The sequence below is a fragment of the Hypanus sabinus genome, chromosome 2 (assembly GCF_030144855.1).
Source record: "Hypanus sabinus isolate sHypSab1 chromosome 2, sHypSab1.hap1, whole genome shotgun sequence".
Lineage (NCBI taxonomy): Eukaryota > Metazoa > Chordata > Chondrichthyes > Myliobatiformes > Dasyatidae > Hypanus > Hypanus sabinus.
This window is the reverse complement of record NC_082707.1, coordinates 142,590,947-142,609,693: the sequence shown is the minus strand read 5'-3', so window position 1 is coordinate 142,609,693 and position 18,747 is coordinate 142,590,947. Positions and strand designations below refer to the sequence as shown.

The 18,747-nt window shown below is 41.2% G+C and overlaps 1 protein-coding gene across 2 annotated transcripts in view; it reads left to right on the top strand.

Moving 5' to 3' along the window:
* The window catches only part of prkd1 (protein kinase D1), a 351,830-nt gene that overhangs the window by 128,835 nt on the left and 204,248 nt on the right, over window positions 1-18,747 (top strand). The gene's annotated exons all lie outside the window — the stretch shown is intronic.

Here is an 18,747-nt window from a genome sequence, read left to right as displayed (position 1 = left end):
CCTCTATACCAACAATGTTGATATACTTCCTGGCCTTTAGTGCAGTGAGGATATCTCTCCCAAGCAGCTGTAGGGCTGAGTCGTATCAGCTAGAGGTGGGATCTGTTCAACAAGACTGTGGCAATTTTTCAGCAACGGGGCTAATGCTGTGGGCATCGTCTAAATAAGCTAAGCCAGGCAAACAACCATTTTTCTTTTGCTGAAAGCAGCTCCATTAACAGATCCTCAAGTTCTCTTTACTTTGTTATTCTTATGTGAAATCTTTGGAAAGCTGTCCAACTTTTGAAAAGTGTGCTTTCTATTACCTCCGGCGCACCGTAGCATTCATCAAGCCCATCCTAGGTCATTCTTAAAGCTGGGTTGTTTATATTATTTGCTCTGAAGCACCTAACATAGTTGGAGAATTCCTTACCAAGCCATTTTAACTGCAAGTTCAATTCCTCACCATTCATAAGTTCCAGGTCTTTGTATTATTAAAAGATGACTTCCATGCTCTGTAACTTTCTGGACGGTCATCAGTGTGATAGGTTGGTGCTCACAAGCTTTTTGTGTGCCAGATACTTCGCCATATCCATCATGGCTGAAGATGCTGACGATCTACTGGTAAACTTCCTTTGCACTGAGGCATGTTAAGCCTTGGTTGTAAGTATTTAGATTCATGCTGTCAAATCTTGGCATTGTCTCCACTGTTTTACAGTAGGGGATTTACTTTTCTTTTGGTGCTGGACAGGTAAGAGTTGAAGTCTTTCTGTACTTGGCTGTAAGCAACTTATTGGGAGATGACCATTGGCTACAGTGTGCTGATTGCTGTCTTTTTCCAAAGGGATAGGGAAAGTGTTAAAATGGAGTGTTGAGACTGTTGATAATGTGTTGTGTAGCAGGCATGCTCAGACTGCTGGTTAAGACTTCAGGCTTGGCCCCTGACATAATCATTCACACACTCAACGTGTGCCCTCTATTATGGCTGGGTGGCTTTTTCTACTGTAAAGCACCTCACCCTCCTGCTCCCTCCAATATCGCTGCATAGCAACTTCGGCCTCTTTTTGAAGGAGTAGGGCTTCCAAATTAGCCTGTAGCTGAGCGTTGTCTGTTTTTTTAAATGGCAGTCTCCCTCTGTACACGCGAAATGCTCGGGCAGCCTCCGCCTTCGCACTGGCCGGTGCCGCCGCCTGCAGCAACATCGCTATGGACTGCTGTCAGACGCTCTGTCTGGTGAACTTTGTCTTTCCTGTGGTGTTTGTCGTGTGCTTTGTGTATGTACCTCTCACCCATAATGGTTGTTGTTCACCGCCGTCGACTGCTCGTACGCTGTTTGGCCAGCTGCGTGCTCGACTGTTTACTGTACTGTGTGTGAAGTATACTGTTAAGCAGTGGGCAAACTCCACTCCGTTGAACACGGGAGTCAGGATATAGGTGTAAGCCCGGGGCGCTTTATTTTGGTGGCACGCACACATGTAATTGAGTAGGTGTAAAACTGAGAGAGACCAGAAAAATACTGTAAGTACTTAATGCAGCAAACTTTTGACCATCAAATTTCGCACCCATAAGAAATTAGAAATCTATGAAACTAGAATTAAATGTAAAATATTCAGAATTATACACAACATGAGTAGGCAAAGTTTTAAAGAATGCGAGAAGAGTAACACTGTGTACACATTCATTAAGTTACCAAGGCTAGTCGAATACCGTGCCAATAATCGGGAATAAACTTTCACATAATATTAACACAAAATATTGCTCAGATAGCGTTCCCCTGTATGAACTAAGCCAAAACTTACAGACGATGGTTTTGATGACGCAAACAAGGGAAAGACAACACAGGCTTTGTGTAAATGTGCTTCAGTCTGATTGAAAAACTCCGCCACAACAAAATGACTGCCCTCACATGATCCAACTGAATTTCAAATTTAAAGGAGTCAGCACAATCAGAATAAAAATCGGCTGGGCTATATTTCAAATAATAGCCTCTGCAATGAACCGTCTGTATATGAGGAAAGAGCCTGCATTTATTATAACATACTTTAAATAAATGTTTGTTCCCATTTCATGTCCGTTTACCAGTCTTTGATCATTTATCGTCAGTTCTGTATGCTGTAGTTCTGGTTAATTTGCAGACGTCCACATCCACTGGAGAAGCTGGTTCACCCTTAATTATCCTAGTGGTTACAATCTCAAATGGACTTTTTGAACATAATATATCCCTTTCAAAAATACTCCTCAGCAAAACAAAGCTCGAACATCTAGAGGACCGCAGCAGTTCAGCTTGCATCTGTGGAGGCAGAAGGATGGTCTATGTTTCCAGTCCAGGTGAATGCATCAGTCCAAAGCAGTCAAGTAGAAGTGTTTTGGGGTTTTGATAGAGTTACATTCATAGTTCAGAAAATCTGTCAGTTCAGTACCATCAAAGTACTAAGGTTGCTGGGTGATTGGATTGTTCTGTACTGCTACCAGGCTCGTTGGTCGACTGTTCTCTGAAGAGCCTTATATGCTCCCTTCCATTCTGTGGGAACCTTGCCCTATGGCTGCATATTGAAGTGAGAAGCATAACAGTTTCTAGCCCTATCCAGATTGGGAGCTGAAATGTACTCAGCGATGGCAAATTGAGCTGATGTTTATTGAAAATTACAACACTCCTGCTTATGCAGTAAATGAGCTCACTTACCGCTGCATAACTGTCTATTTAATAACATCCTCACTTCAGCATGTTACTCCAGTGATTTATTTCAGACTTTTAAGTGTTAATGATCATAACTAATAGGTGCTATTAAAAAGCCTTCAGCACAACATAAATTTTCCGGGGCAGTAAATTTTGCTGTTGTCACACTTTGTACCATTTCTTCATAACTACACTAACAGCAAATAGAGCTGTTTTTTCTGGTTCTCCTTGAATTTCATTTGGTCAATCTCCCCTCTCTTGTCATGAATGAAGTCTCTCAGATCAGATTTAAGTGCAGAACTGTATATTACTTTCAGAACTAGAAATTTATTCCAAAAATGTATGCATCTACTTTAGTTTCACTGCAGCAGTGAAGGTTTTTTGTCAGTTCTGGATTTTATTTTGCTCTTGGTTAAATGGAAAAGCCTATTTTCCCCATTTACTGCTTATGGAAGGAGTGTGGGATGATGGCGCCAGTGAACAATATGATCAAGGCTGACATCCTTCAGACAGTTCGTCAAAGTACTTCTTTCGCCCCTTTGTCTTTCAAATGTGGTTCTGCTACTGCTGGAGCCTGTGATCTACATTTGATGATGTGTTTTCGGGCTGATTGAGCAATCTGACACTTTGCTGTCTCTGAGGGGGTTCTGTGAGGTTTCTAGCAAAGTGTGCGGCCCAGTGACCAAGAAGCCTGGAGAAGGGGTAACGAGCCCATGATTGACTCCATTTCTTGCCGACCTTTCCACTCAAAGTATCACGGAAGATAGAAATCGTCGAGGCGAGAGCAGCAGGTGAGCTGGTGTTCATTCAGTGTGTCTATCAGCTGCTCGCTCGCTGTTGCTGGAGGAAGATGTCTGCGCGTGACAGTTTTCTCTCCCTCTCACTCACTGCTCCTGGAGGAAGATGCCTGTGTTCGAAAGGTCTCTTTCTCCCTCTCACTCGATGCTGCCAGAAGATGGTGCTGGAGTCCTGGGTCTTGGGCAAGGTTAATCGACGTGGTTTGTGGATTGGGTTCTGTGGTTCACGTTATGATGTGTTTCTGGTTTCTGGTCTCTCCTTTTTTGTTGTTATTTTGATAGGGGCGGCCTGAAGTTAACGAACAGCACAGAGCTAGATTGAACAGAACTGAACATCCATGGACTGTTGGCTGATTTGTGGCTTGATGTTTTATATTCTGTGTCTTTTGTTTGTTTGTTTTTGCCAGTTGCGCAATTTGTTATTTTTTTGCACGATGGGGGCTTGATGTTTTCCTTTGAATGGGTTCAGTGGTTTTCTTTCCATATTTCGTGGCTGTCTCTGGGAAGACGAATCTCAGGATTGTATACTGCATACATACTTTGGTAGTAAGACCATAAGACATAGGAGCAGAATTAGACCACCTGGCCAATCGAGTCTGCTCCACCATTCAGTCATGGCTGATCCTTTTCTCTATCTCCTCCTCAACCCCAGTTCCCAGCCTTCTCCTCGTAACCTTTGATGCCATGTCCTATCAAGAACCTATCAATCTCTGCCTTATATACATCGAATGACCTGGCTTTCGCAGCTGCATGGGGCAACTAATTCCACAAATTCACCACCCTTTGGCTAAAGAAATTTTTTCCACATCTCTGCTTTCAAAGGGTGCCCCTCTATCCTGCGGCTGTGCCCTCTTGTCCTAGACTATCTCACCATGGGAAACATCCTTACCATATCTACTCTGTCTAGGCCTATCAACATGTGAAAGGTTTCTATGAGATCCCCCCCCCCCCCCTCATCCTTCTGAATTCCAGAGCCATCAAACGTTCACCGTATGATAACCCTTTCATTCCTGGAATCATCCTCGTGAAACTCCTCTGGACCATCTTTTCTGAGATGAAGGGACCAAAACTGTTCACAATACTCAAGGTGAGGCCTCACCAGTGCCTTATAAAGCTTCAGCATCACATCCCTGCTCTTATATTCTACACCTCTTGAAATGAATGCTAACATGGCATTTACCTTCATTACCATCGACTCGACCTGCAAGTTAACCTTCAGGGTGTTCTGCACAAGGACTCCCAAGTCCCTCTACATCTCAGATTCCTGGATTTTCTCCCCATATAGAATATAGTCTGCATGTTTATTTCTACTATCAAAGTGCATGACTATGCATTTTCCAGCATTGTATTTCATTTGCCACTTTTTTGTCCATTCTCCTAATCTGGTCTAAGTTCTTCTGTATCCTACCTATTTCCTCAACACTATCTGCCCCGACACCAATCTTCATATCATCCGCAAACTTGGCAACAAGGCCAGCTATTCCATCATCTATATCATTTAGATACGGCATAAAAAGAAGTGGTCTCAACACTGACCCCTGCGGAACAGCACTAGTCATTGGCAGTCAATCAGAAAGGGATCTTTTTATTCCCACTCGCTGCCTCCTACCAACCAGCCAATGCCCTAACCATGTTAGTAAGTTTACTGTAATACCATGGGCTCTTAACTTCATGTGTGGCACCTTGTCAAAGGCCTTCTGAAAGTCCAAATATACAACATTCACTGCATCCCCTTTATCCTACTGGTAATCTCCTCAAAGAATTCCAAAACATTTGTCAGGCAGGATTTTCCCTGAAGGAAACCATGCTGACTTTATATTATCTTGTCCTGAGTCAGCAAGTACTTCATAACCTCATCCTGAACAATTGACTCCAATGTCTTCCCAACCACTGAGGTCAGGCTAACTGGTCTATAATTTCCTTCCTCCTGCCTTCCTCCTTTCTTAAAGAGTGGAGTAACATTAGCAATTTCCAGTCCTCTGGCACCATGCCAGAGTCCAATGATTTTTGAAAGATTATTTCTAATGCCACACAATGTCTAATGCCACCTCCTTCAGAACCTTAGGGTGCAGTTCTCTGGTCTGGGCAACTTATGTACCTTTAGGTCTTTCAGCTTTTTGAGCACCTTATCTCCTGTAACAGTAACTGCACGCACTTCTGTTCCTTCGCACACTATAACATCAGGCATACTGCTAGTGTCTTCCACAGTGAAGACTGACACAAAATACTCGTTTAGTTCATCAGCCATCTCCTTGTTCCATGTTGTTATTTCTCCTGCCTCATTTTCTAGCGGTCCTATATCCACCCTTATTTCTCTTTTATTTTTTAACATACTTGAAAAAACTTTTACTATCCACCTTGATATTATTTTCTAGCTTGCTTTCATATTTCATCTTTTCCCTTCTAATGATTTTTTTTAGTTGCTCTCTGTAGGTTTCTAAAAATTTCCCAATCCTCTATCTTCTCACTAATTTTTGCTTTGTTATATGCCCTTTCATTTGCTTTTACAGTAGCTTTGACTTCCCTTGTAAGCCACGGTTGTACTATTTTACCATTTGTGTATTTCTTCATTTTTGGAATACACATATTCTGCACCTTCCTCATTTTTCCCAGAAACATACACTATTGCTGCTCTGCTGACATCCCTGTCAGCAGCTCCTTTCAATTTACTGTGGCCAGCTCCTCTCTCATACCACTGTAATTTCCCCAACTCCACTGAAATACTGCTACATCAGACTTTACTTTCTCCCTATCAAATTTCAAGTTGAACACAATCATATTGTGATCACTAGTTCCTAAGTGTTCTTTTACCTTAAGCTCTCTAATTGCCTCCAGTTCATTACATAACACCCAATCCAGTATAACTGATCCCCCCTAGTAGGCTCAGTGACAAATTGCTCTAAAAAGCTATCTCTTAGGCATTCAACAAACTCACTCTCTTGAGATCCATTACCAAGCTGATTTTCCCAATCAACCTGCATGTTAGAATCTCCCATGACTGCCATAACATTGTCTTTTTGTCTCACCTTTTCTATTTCCTGTTGTAACCTCTGGTCTACCTCCCAGTCACTGATGGGAGGCCTGTATATAACTGCCATCAACCTCCTTTTACCCTTGCAGTTTCTTAACTCAACCCACAAGGATTCAACAACTTCCAATACAATGTCACATCTTTCTACTGATTAGATTCCATTCTTTACAAGTAGAGCCGCACCACCCCCTCTGCCTACCTTCCTATCCCGCCGATATAACATGTAACCTTGGACATTTAGTTCTCAACTACAACCATCCTTCATCCACGATTCAGTGATGCCCACAGCATCATACCTGGGAATCTGTAATATTGCAATAAATCATCCACCTCATTTTTTATACTTTGTGCATTTAGATACAACAGCTTGAGTACCATATTTGCTGTCCTTTCTGCCTCTGAATCCCTAATGATTTGATACTCAAGCCTTTTGGCTGCAACTAAGTCCCATCACCTGCCTGCCCTTCCTGACAATCTGACTGCATGTTATCTTTACTTTTTTACCATCCGTCTTTTCCTGAGTCCTTTACCTGGTTCCCATCCCCCTGTCAAGTTAATTTAAACCCTCCCCAACAGGTCTAACAAACCTGCCTGTGAGAATATTTGGTCCCCCTCAGGTTCAGATGCAACTCATCACTTTTGAATAGGTCATACCTCCCCCAGAAGAGATCTCAATTATTCAAGAATCTGAAGCCCTGCTCCCTGCACCAGCTTCTCAGCCACACAATTATCTGTTTCTACTCTTGCTGGCATATGGCACAGGCAGCAATCCAGAAATTACTACCAGAAAGGTCCTGCGTCTCAGCTTTCTACCTAGCTCTCTAAACTCTCTTTTCAGGACCTCATTGTTTATCGTTCCTATGTCATTAGTGCCAATATGTACCAGGACATCTGGCTGCTCCCCCTCCCTCTTCAAAATATTGTGGAAGGCGATCTGAGACATCCCTGACCCTGGCACCTGGGAGGTAACATACCATCCAGGTGTCCCGTTCACGTCCACAGAATCTCCTGTCTGCTCCCCTCACTAGCGAGTCCCCTATCACTACAATCATCTCCCTCTTTCCCTTCTGCACCATGGACCCATGGCCCGTGCCTGTAACACGGTCATGGTGGCATTCTCCCGGGAGGTCATCCCCCACAAACGTATCCAAAGCGGTATGCTTGTTTCTGACAGGAATGGCCACAGGGGTGCTCTGCTCTAACTGAATAAGTGTTCTTTGGATCTCTGAAGCTTGAATCTGATGCACTTGGCTGAATTGATCCCCGGTACCTTCCCCACTTTGAAAAAGTTGCTCAAATTGAATATGCATTGTGGCAGGGAATAAGGTGATCCTTTATATATTTATGTAGCTTCTAACAAAGGCTCTCAGATTCTGTGTATTATCCTGCCAAGTAGGAAAAACAGTATTCAATCGGGAAAGAGACCTGGGTATTGCTGTCATGACAACTGCAGTGTAACACTTGATTTGCTGTCATGGTGACCTTGATGCTCTCTTCATTATTCTGACATGCAGGTGACTTGACCTGTTTGGAAGTGTAAAGCAAGACTTACGATAACTATAGGAAGAGATCCTTCATTTAACGACATATAAGGAAATAGCAGTAATCTGTCATACATCTATTTTTAAAAAAGGTGGCAAATTATACATTGAATCTGCTGTTTGCTATTTTGTTAATACAGTGCAATAATATGTAGATTACTGACTGATAAGTATCTGTAGCACATGAAGATCTTTAAGCTAGAGAATGCTATTGAATGCTTTTCAACATAGAAAAAATGCTTGCATTGAATTGACTTTCAAATTTCAAAATTTGAAAGCTCAAAGGAAATTTATTATCAAAGAACATTCAGTATACGTCACCATATACAACCCTGAGATTCATCTACTTGCAGGCAAAGGCAATTCAAGAAACACTATGAAATCAGTGAAGGACTGCACCCAACAGGAAGGACAAACGGTCAATCTGCAACAGACATCAAATCTCCATAAATTGTGCAAATACATAAAGAAAAAAATAATGATAATAATATATAAATAAGCAATAAATATCAAAAACATGAGATGAAGAGTCTTTGGAAGACAGTTGAAAGGCTGTGGGAACAGTTTAGTGATGGGGTGAGTGAAGTTAACCCCTCTGGTTCAGGAACTTGATGGTTGAGGGAATAACTATTCCTGAACCTGATGCTATGGGTCCTGAGGCTCCTGCACCTTCTTCTTGATGACAGCACCAAGAAGAGAGCGTGGCCTGGGTGGTAGGGGTCTTTGATGATGAGCCTGCAACAGCTTTCAATGTAGATGTGCTCAACGGCAGGGATGGCTTCACTTGTGATGGATTGGGCTGTATCCGGTAATTTTTGTTGGTATTTCTGTTCAAGGGCATTGGTGTTTCCATACTGGGCCTTGATGCAACCTGTCAATATACTCTCCACCACATGCCTATGGAAGTTTGTCGAAGTTTGATATGCTGAATCTTCACAAACTCTTAATAAAAGTTGTTAAACTACTATGTAATACAACTTCCCTCACTTTTTGAAGCAATTTATTGTTGATGCTTTTGACTTCACTTTTTAGCTATATTTAGGCTAGGCGTACTCATTTTATTTCTCTTATCTTTAATAGTGTAAAGAAGGCCATTCAGTCATTTGAATCCATGTCGGCTTCCGGAGCATTCCCACTAGTCCTGTTCCCCACGTAATTGCCTGTAATCTATTTTCACATGCCCATTAACTCCCCTAATTCTCTTGACACTCCCAAACATTAGGGGCAACTGACGGTGGCCATTTAACCTACCAGAATGCTTTGGGGTAAGGTAAGTAAAAAGGCCTTCAGAGGGAAACTTGTAACAGGGAGAGACTGTGAACTCCACATGGACAGCACTCTGGTCAGCATTAAACCCTGGCTGCTGCAGCTAAGCAGTAGCCCAAGCTGTAGTATCAGCTTTTCCAAAGAGGAGGACAGAATTACAAAATAAATGCCAGAAATTTCGGTCAGGTAACCTTGTCCTCTTTGCCCTGTATTACTGAAGAAGAAGCAGAAGAAGAAGAAGAAGAAGAACATCTTTACGTGCTATATTTTACCAAAAACTTTGCCAAATTTATGGACTGTGATATTGTTCAAGTGCCCATGTTTAAGCATACATGTATAGAGAGAGCAAAATTTGAGAAATTGTAAAAAAAATTAACAAACCCTACCTATGAATTCCAGACCTAGTTTTAGAGAGTGATGTTGGGAAGATGGAATGACATCACGGGAACTGTTTTGGTGGTAGAGATCTCAGTTTAAATCGATAGAGCAAAGTATGTAAAAGACTGAGATCAGCAGCCCACTGTTGGGGTGAGATATGATTAAGCAAAAATGGACAGGAGGTATTTCATTGGAAGTAAATCTGTGACAGGTCTTTGTCAGCTGTAGCTTTTGAATTTTGTCATGAATTTCAAAACTGAGGTTGGACTGCTGGAATGACAATATTTGCTTTTGCGATCACTGAAGATTGTGACCAGTTTGCCATCGATTTCCATAGCTATGGTCTTGGATCTGCTGTGAGTTACATAGAAACATAGAAAACCTACAGCACAAGACAGGCCCTTCGGCCCACAAAGTTGTGCCAAACATGTCCCTACCTTAGAAATTACTAGGCTTACATATAACCCTCTATTTTACTAAGCTCCATGTACCTATCTAAAAGCCTCTTAAAAGACCCTATCGTATCCACCTCCAGCACCGTTGCCGGCAGCCCATTCCACGCACTCACCACTGTACCTACTCCCCAGCACCTTAAACCTGTGTCTTCTTGTGGCAACCATTTCAGCCCTGGGGAAAAAGCCTCTGACTATCCACACGACCAATACCTCTCATCATCTTGTACACCTCTATCAGAATACCTCACATTCTCCTTCAATCCAAGGAGAAAAGGCCGAATACACTCAACTTATTCTCATAAGGCATGCTCCCCAATCCAGGCAACTTCCTTGTAAATCTCCTCTGCACCCTTTCTATGGTTTCCACATCCTTCCTGTAGTGAGGCGATCAGAACTGAGCACAATACTCCAAATAGAGTCTGAACAGGGTCCTATATAGCTGCAACATTACCTCTTGGCTCCTAAATTCAATTCCACGATCGATGAAGGCCAGTATACCATACGTCTTCTTAACCGCAGAGTCAACCTACGCAGCTGCTTTGAGCGTCCTGTGGACTTGGACCCCAAGATCCCTCTGATCCTTCACACTGCCAGGAGTCTTATCATTAATACTATATCCTGCCATCATAGTTGATCTACCAAAATGAACCACTTCACACTTAGCTGAATTGAACTCCATCTGCCACTTCTCAGCCCAGTTTTGCATCCTATCACTGTCCCGCTGTAACCTCTGACAGCCCTCCACACCATCCGCAATACCGCCAACCTTTGTGTCATCAGCAAACTTACAAACCTATCCCTTCACTTCCTCATCCAGGTCATTTATAAAAGTCACAAAGAGTAAGGGTCCCAGAACAGATCCCTGTGGCACTCCACTGGTGATTGACCTCCATGTAGAATATGACCCATCTACAACCACTCTGTGGGCAAGCCAGTTCTGGATCCACAAAGCAATGTCCCCTTGGATCCCATGCCTCCTTACTTTCTCAATAAGCCTTGCATGAGGTACCTTATCAAATGCCTTGCTGAAATCCAGATACACTACATCTACTGCTCTTCCTTCCTCAATGTGTTTAGTCACATCCTCAAAAAATTCAATCAGGCTCGTAAGGCATGACCTGCCCTTTACAAAGCCATGTTGACTACTCCTAATCATATTATACCTCCCCAAATATTCATAAATCGTGCCTCGCAGGATCTTCTCCATCAATTTACCAACTACTGAGGTAAGGCTCACTGGTCTATAATTTCCTGGGCTATCTCTACTTCCTTCCTTGAATACGGACCAATATCCGCAACCCTCGAATCCTCAGGAACTGCTCCCGTCCTCATTGATGATGCAAAGATCATCGCCAGAGGCTCAGCAATCTCCTTCCTCGCCTCCCACAGTAGCCTGAGGTACATTTCGTCTGGTCCTGGCGACTTATCCAACGTGATGCTTTTCAAAAGCTCCAGCACATCCTCTTTCTTAATATCTACATGCTCAAGCTTTTCGGTCTGCTGCAAGTCATCACTACAATCACTAAGATCCTTTTCCATAGTGAATACTGAAGTATTCTTTAAGTGCCTCTGCTATTTCCTCCGGTCCCATACACACTCTCCCACTGTCACATTTGATAGGTCCTATTCTTTCACATCTTATCCTCTTGATCTTCACATACTTGTAGAATGCCTTGGGGTTTTCCTTAATTCTGCCCGCAAAGGCCTTCTCATGGCCCCTTCTGGCTCTTCTAATTTCCTTCTTAAGCTCCTTCCTAGTAGCCTTATAATCTTCTAGATCTCTAACATTACCTAGCTCTCTGAACCTTTTGTAAGCTTTTCTTCTTGTCTAGATTTATTACAGCCTTTGTACACTACAGTTCCTGTAACCTACCATACTTCCCTGTCTCATTGGAACGTACCTGTACAGAGCTCTACACAAATATCCCCTGAATATTTGCAACATTCCTTCCATCCTTTTCCCTGAGAATATATGTTTCCAATTCAAGCCTCCAATTTCCTGTCTGATAGCCTCATAATTCCCTTAATTCCAATTAAACGCTTTTCTAACTTGTCTGTTCCTATCTTTCTCTAATGCTATTGTAAAGGAGACAGAATTGTGATCACTATCTCCAAAATGCTCTCTCACTGAGAGATCTGACACCTGACCAGGTTCATCTGACACCTGACAACTACATCTGACTTAGCTAGCTATCAGTCCTCAACAACAGTTAGACATACACATCCTCTGCTATTGCATGTTTGCCTTAGCAACACTGTAAAAGAGGCATTGGAGAATATTCAAATGGATGATAACAAGAATTCAGATCAAATACCTTCCTACTCAGGAAAAGGGCAGGGCAACCTAATATAGATATGCCTACATCTTACTTCACCTCATGGACATTAAGAAGCACATAGAGCAGGATAATATAAAAAGGGAAGCTGTGTTAGATACATTACATTAGATACATAGAATTGGAGAGGGTTACAAAATGCAGGTGTAAGATTGAAGAGGAAATTAGTAAATTAAGTGCATAGAAATGATGAGAAGTTAAGTCAACGAAAATCCAAAGGTGTTTATGGCTAAACAGCAAGAGCATTAAAAAAAAATAAAGAGAGTAGAGTGTCTGTTTATGAGTAGGAGTAACTGGTGTTCAGGGGCAGTCAATGCACCTGTTTCTAAATGAATATGTTGGGTATAGCTTCAAAAAGTAAGTAAATTGTTAGGTCGCTAAGTTGTATCCTAAGCTGTCAGTTGAAGTAGGGAAAAAAATCAGTAGAGACTCTAGCTAACTTATTCTAATCATCTAGTTGCAGGCAGAGGTCTGGAAGACTGCCAATGTGGCATCATTGTTTTGAGAACATGGATTCAACAACTGCAGGTGGTTGAGTCGAGCATTGACAGTCATCATATTACTAGAAAAGTGTTTTGTGGACAGTATAAATTGACATTAAGAAAGGCACAGATTAACAAGGATAACTGGTTGTGAGTTAACCGAAGATTGTGTCTGAGAAACAACTGAACTTTAGAGGAGATAATGAGAAAGATCAATAAGGTTAACTTGAATTTTCCATTTGGATTTTAGCAATACATTTCACAAGATTGCACATGACAGGTTGATTGGAAGAGTAAAATCCCTGGATAACTGGTGCATTAGGGGTTAAAAATCGAAACAAAGGAATACCAGTTTAACGAAGTCTGAGTTGTTTGGTAAAACAAAGGGAATGCATATTTTAGGATTCCTGTAAGTAATGGGAAGGAACTAAGAGTGGTAAAAAACACAAAAAAGATATATTCCACTATTAATGAAGTGTTGATATTAAGAGTTATGTAAGGACTCTAGATAACATTATAACACACTGGTCTACATAACACTGGGTTACAGAAGACCTGACACATGAAAATCTGACTTTATGCAAATTTTCCCAGACTCTGCTCTCAGCTGTGGTTTTCTAATCTCTTCACCAGACTCTGCTGTCAGGGATGGTTCTCTAATTCTCCCAGACTCTGTTCTCGGGTCTGGTTCTCTAAACCAGCAAAAAGCAATAAAATGCCCTTTCCAAACCCTCCTTCAGGTAATATCAAACGTTACATACCCTAAACCACTTTTTGATAGCACACACTTAGTTATTAAACTGCCGTTAGTTTTCTTGCTGATGTATAGACTCTTCATTTCTACCATCCCCACCCCTTTGCCTTCACTCCACACCTGGGCTGCATTCAGATAAACATTTGTCAGGTCATGTGATGGTAACATTTCCTGTTATGATGATGCCAAAACATGGAACGTGGCTTTGTTGCTTTAGTCAGCTACTCAATTAGTAGCATTTAGTCTCCTTAGGTCAGTGGTTCCCAACCTTTTCTATGCCCCACACCCCTAGGAAATGTTTGATTAATATTCACACCCCCTACAAAAGTAATATCACATTTGAAGATGAAGAAGTCTAATTTCTAATTTTTGAACCACATACAATACTGCAGGTGAACAAATTGAACTTAAAAAAATAAGCTTTTAACTCAGTGCATAAAATGCAAATATAAATCGAGTAATTAGATTCTAATTTATTCAGAAAAAATAGTGAACAGTAAAATCAATCCCAATTGTGAACATAAAATTCAATGACTTCTTTGTTCCTGCTTCTCATTCATGTTTTTGTCAAAACGTGGAACTTTCTTGCTGACTGTGATCTGCAGGTCTGCCTGTGGATTCAGATGATTCCTAGATTTTGTCTTGATTGACAAAAGGGAACTGAATCCAGATTCACACAAGTATGTTGTTGCAAATGGAATGAGGACACGAAGTGCTTTTCCACCAAGTCTTGGGAACATATCCAGTGCTGCACACAAAAACTCCTCCAAAGTCTTGCTTGCAAATTGCATTTCAAGAGCTCGATTTGTCCGCAAATCAATAAGATCTTCCTTCAGCTCTTCATCATCTGACATTTTCTCCAAATTGTAGCGATATGGATTCATGATCCATTCTTCTGAAATCTTCAGGTCTCCAGCAGCAAAATATCCATCAAACGATGCTGACAACATTTCCAAATAAGCCACAGTTTCTTCACGCACAGTAGGAGTTATGGATCCAGCATCATCAACCATCTCTTCTAGTGAAGGAAAATTTTAGAGACTGCCTCTTTCCATCCTTCGACTCCAAAGACGTAACTTTTCTTTGAAAGCGTTCAACTTTTCACAAGCCTTCAATATGTTAATTCTTTTTCCTTGAAGAGAAAAACTCAGGTCATTCATATGAGTGAAAATGTCAGCTAAGTAAGCCAGCATTCCATTGCCCCAACCAGATCACATTCACGCTCCTCCAGAAAAACTTTGATTTCTTCCCACATTTCGAAGAAGCAGGTTAAAGCTTGTCCTCGTGACAACCAGTGGACTTCTGTGTGGAAAAGCAAAACTGAATACACACTTCCCAGATCCTCTCAAAATGATTTGAAGATGCGATGGTTCAAAGCACACCCCCTGATCCAGTTGATGATCTTCTCACAAGTATCAAGGACTTTCTTCAAATTTGGAGGCAATGTTTTTGATGCCAAAGCATGCCGGTGAAGAAAACAATGGCTAACTTGCAAGTCTGGAATCTCCTTTTTCATCAATGCAGAAAAGCCAGATTTATTTCCAAGCATTGCAGGTGCCCCGAGTGCACACAGAACCAATGACTTTGATATCTAAATCATGTTTGGCAAAGGAGTGTTTCACCAGCTGCATCATATACTTTGTAGTTGTGTTTGTTTTCAGATTTTACAAAACAGGAAATCTTCCTTCACAGCACCATCATTGACATACCTCACTAATGTGATGAGTTGACTACAACTGGAGACATTAGTTGACTCATCCAACTGAATATAGATTTCAAGAGGGTTAGCTCTGACATCTGAGATGACTTGGTCCAAAATATCTTCACTCAAATCACTGATTCGGTTGTGAATTACATTATTTGATAGGGGCACCTGTTCAAATTTTTTTCTTGCTTCTTTGCCCAGGATAATTGTTGCCATTTCCAGTGCACATGGCTTGATGAGATCTTCTGCAATTGTATGGGGCTTCTTGGATTTGGCCACTTTATATGCCACTTGGTATGAAGCAAGAAGTAGTGGTTTCTCAAAAGAAACAAAACCTAATTTTGGAAGAGTTCCTTGTGAATCAAAACGAGCTCTTTTGATTTTCAATGACCCACCATCATGTCCTTCAACATCGGCTCCGCCATGCTTGTTCTTGGAGTGCTCTTGAAGCTTGGATGGCTTCAGATTTGAGATGGAAAACACAACACTACAAAGAATGCACTGGGGTTTTTGCAAGCCATCATTTCCTGTTGTGCAAGCGAAACCAAAGCACACATTGTCATTATTCCATTTCCTTCTTTTTGACATGATGAAGGGTTAAGGGTAAAGAGAAAAATATGAGCTAATATGAGAAAAACTATCTAAGTCAGGGATGACAGCTTTACTCAACCAGACATGCCTATAGCAAAGTATAGTGAGAAATACGCTTTTGAATATTATATAATGATATTATCTGCGGTTACACCAAGATAAATCGTCAGGTGGGAATGCTACGGGGACGCGACGTGAGTTTTTAGGCTACTCTCTACTGAATTTACACACCTATTTCCAATGATTACTGGAGATATGAACTCCCATCATGATTCAAAGTCCTCGGAGCTAACCATGATACCTCCTCAACTAACACAATTCAAAATTATCAATGATTTAAAAAAAAACTTTTACAAGGAAAAAAGCCTTTGAAATTCAAAAACCTCGTTAATGCATTGAGACAAATATGAATGAATGACTTCAGCTGCTTTTTATCAAAATGTGGCTTTTTAAGATTTTATAATTGAATAATTTACCTACTGTCTGCGGGTTTGGTTTTAACGCGAAGTCGTTGCTTGATGGTTGATTTGGGATGTATAAAGATTTTGGCATTATGAGATGATTTTGAAGTCTGAGGTGTAACTTCCCAGGTAACACTGATGAGAATCCTCAATGCTGACTCGGGCATCGGGAGACTGGAGTGAGTTTACGTCTCTCTCAACTGGGGCAGTGGGAGACTGGAGTGTGCTTGGGACAAATGTTATTACCACTTCTCAAGGCACACTGGCAGCTGGCTGAGTGATGATTCATGACTTGTCACTCAAGGACACAAGCCACTCTTTGTCGCACCCCCTGAAATTCCATCTCGCACCCACTGGGGGTGCGAGCACCCCAGGTTGGGAACCCCTGCCTTAGGTATCCATCACAGCTATATTCGCACTTGCTGAACATTGGTAACAAAAGTAGTTCAAAACCCAGTGCTGACCTTCTACTGTTTGTAAATTAATCCTTACCAGCTGTTGAGGCTAAAGATTTTACTTTGGGAGTAATTTTTTATTCCCAACTTAGAGAAAATTCAATTAATCTCAGGAATGGAACTTGGAGCAGGTACAGAGGCTACTCGGGAATCTTGCAGGGTTTCAATGATTTCTTCCTCAGACTTGAAGTAGAAATCTTGATCAAAAACTTTACAGATCATCTAAAAATTGTAGAAGAAAACTACAGGGCTGGAGGATAAGATCGAGAAAATATCTGACTAAAACCTTAAATTGGGTATGATTTATTCTTATCACCTTGATCTAAATAACCTCACATCAACCAATTACTTGAAACTATGCTTTGGTTCGACAGACTTTTTTCCTCAAGTGAGGACATAGTTGTGATGAATATTTAGAGAGACTAAATGTTATTGAGTTGCTGAATAAAGCAACAAGGCTGTGTTTCATGTTTTGGTATCATTATTTCTTCTCCACTTGCATCAATCTCCATTCGTCAACACTTTTCTTCTGTCAGCAATTTCTCTTGAGGCGGGTGAGAAAATCTCCATGTATGACATTGAATTACTGTATGCAGCTCAATTTTACCACTCAATAGCAGCCTGACTGCCGTGCAAATTTCAAGACTGCTTCTGCTCAATGCAATTGAGTACACTCCCAACACTACATGGCTTGACTGCAGCATAATTGAGGCGTAAGTAAAGCATATTATCGGTAATAGGTCAATGTTAGTTTTTATTCCCCTGGCATGAGACTAAAAGACTTCAGCAGGTCATGGCTGTAGGCAAGTAAGTGTCAGATACTGGGTGAAAATAAATCCATGTTTCAAGCAGTATGACTTAGTTTAGTGCAGTGCTGCACATTGATTATAAATGGATGAATGAATACTTAATATTATCTGTTTATGTCAAGCCTCAGAGCTACAATTTCACACCAGCTCTGTGAAGTAGATTTTGTACAATGGCTCTAATCTTAAGAACAGTGTGAAACCCCATTTTTAAGAAACCACTCTTGACAGCAACAAATGGCACCACATGGTCTGGTTTTACACTGCAGCTGCCATACTTCTTGCGATGTTTATTTCAAACTGGACGGCAACAAAAATCAGATACTACCAGAAAACAAAATATAGTGTTCTGCGTGCAGTACACAAATAGTTGTGATAATTTCACGGCCTGTGATAAACTCTGATGCCACCCCATTCAAACTTAAGAGGCCATTAAACTTACTGAATTACAATGGTGTCCAAAGGAGTTTCTGGGAGTGGTGCTTTGTGCTCTTTTTAATTCTTCTCAAATTGGTGAAATACTACCACAGAATACATATCACAGCTTGACCCTACTCAGCAGCTAGATCACAAATTAGGGTTGGTTCGTAGAACTTTCAGCCAAACATCAAATTCTTAGTGAAGGGTCTCAGAAATTATTACATATCTCAGACAGAACATGTAATAAATCCCTAGAGCAATGTACACAAAACGCTGGAGGAACTCAACTGGTCAGGCAGCTTTCTGACCTGCCGAATTCCCTGAACATTTTGTATATGTTGTTTTGGATTTCCAGCATCTGCAGAATTTCTCTTGTTTATTTTCCCCTAAAGCTGCACAGAGCTGCTGTGAAGTTATTTCATGGGAAAAATCATTGGTATTTTTGAAGTGTAGTACGTAGAGAATGTGGCTAGTTTTGCTGCTATTTGAAGCTAGGCAGTGTATGATCTAGCTGGTGATTATCCAAGCTACTAGTTTTTGGCTTTGTTACTTGGGGATTTCTGGGGACTCAACCAGTTGGGCAATTGCCAGCAGGTTTTCTGATCTGTAAAAG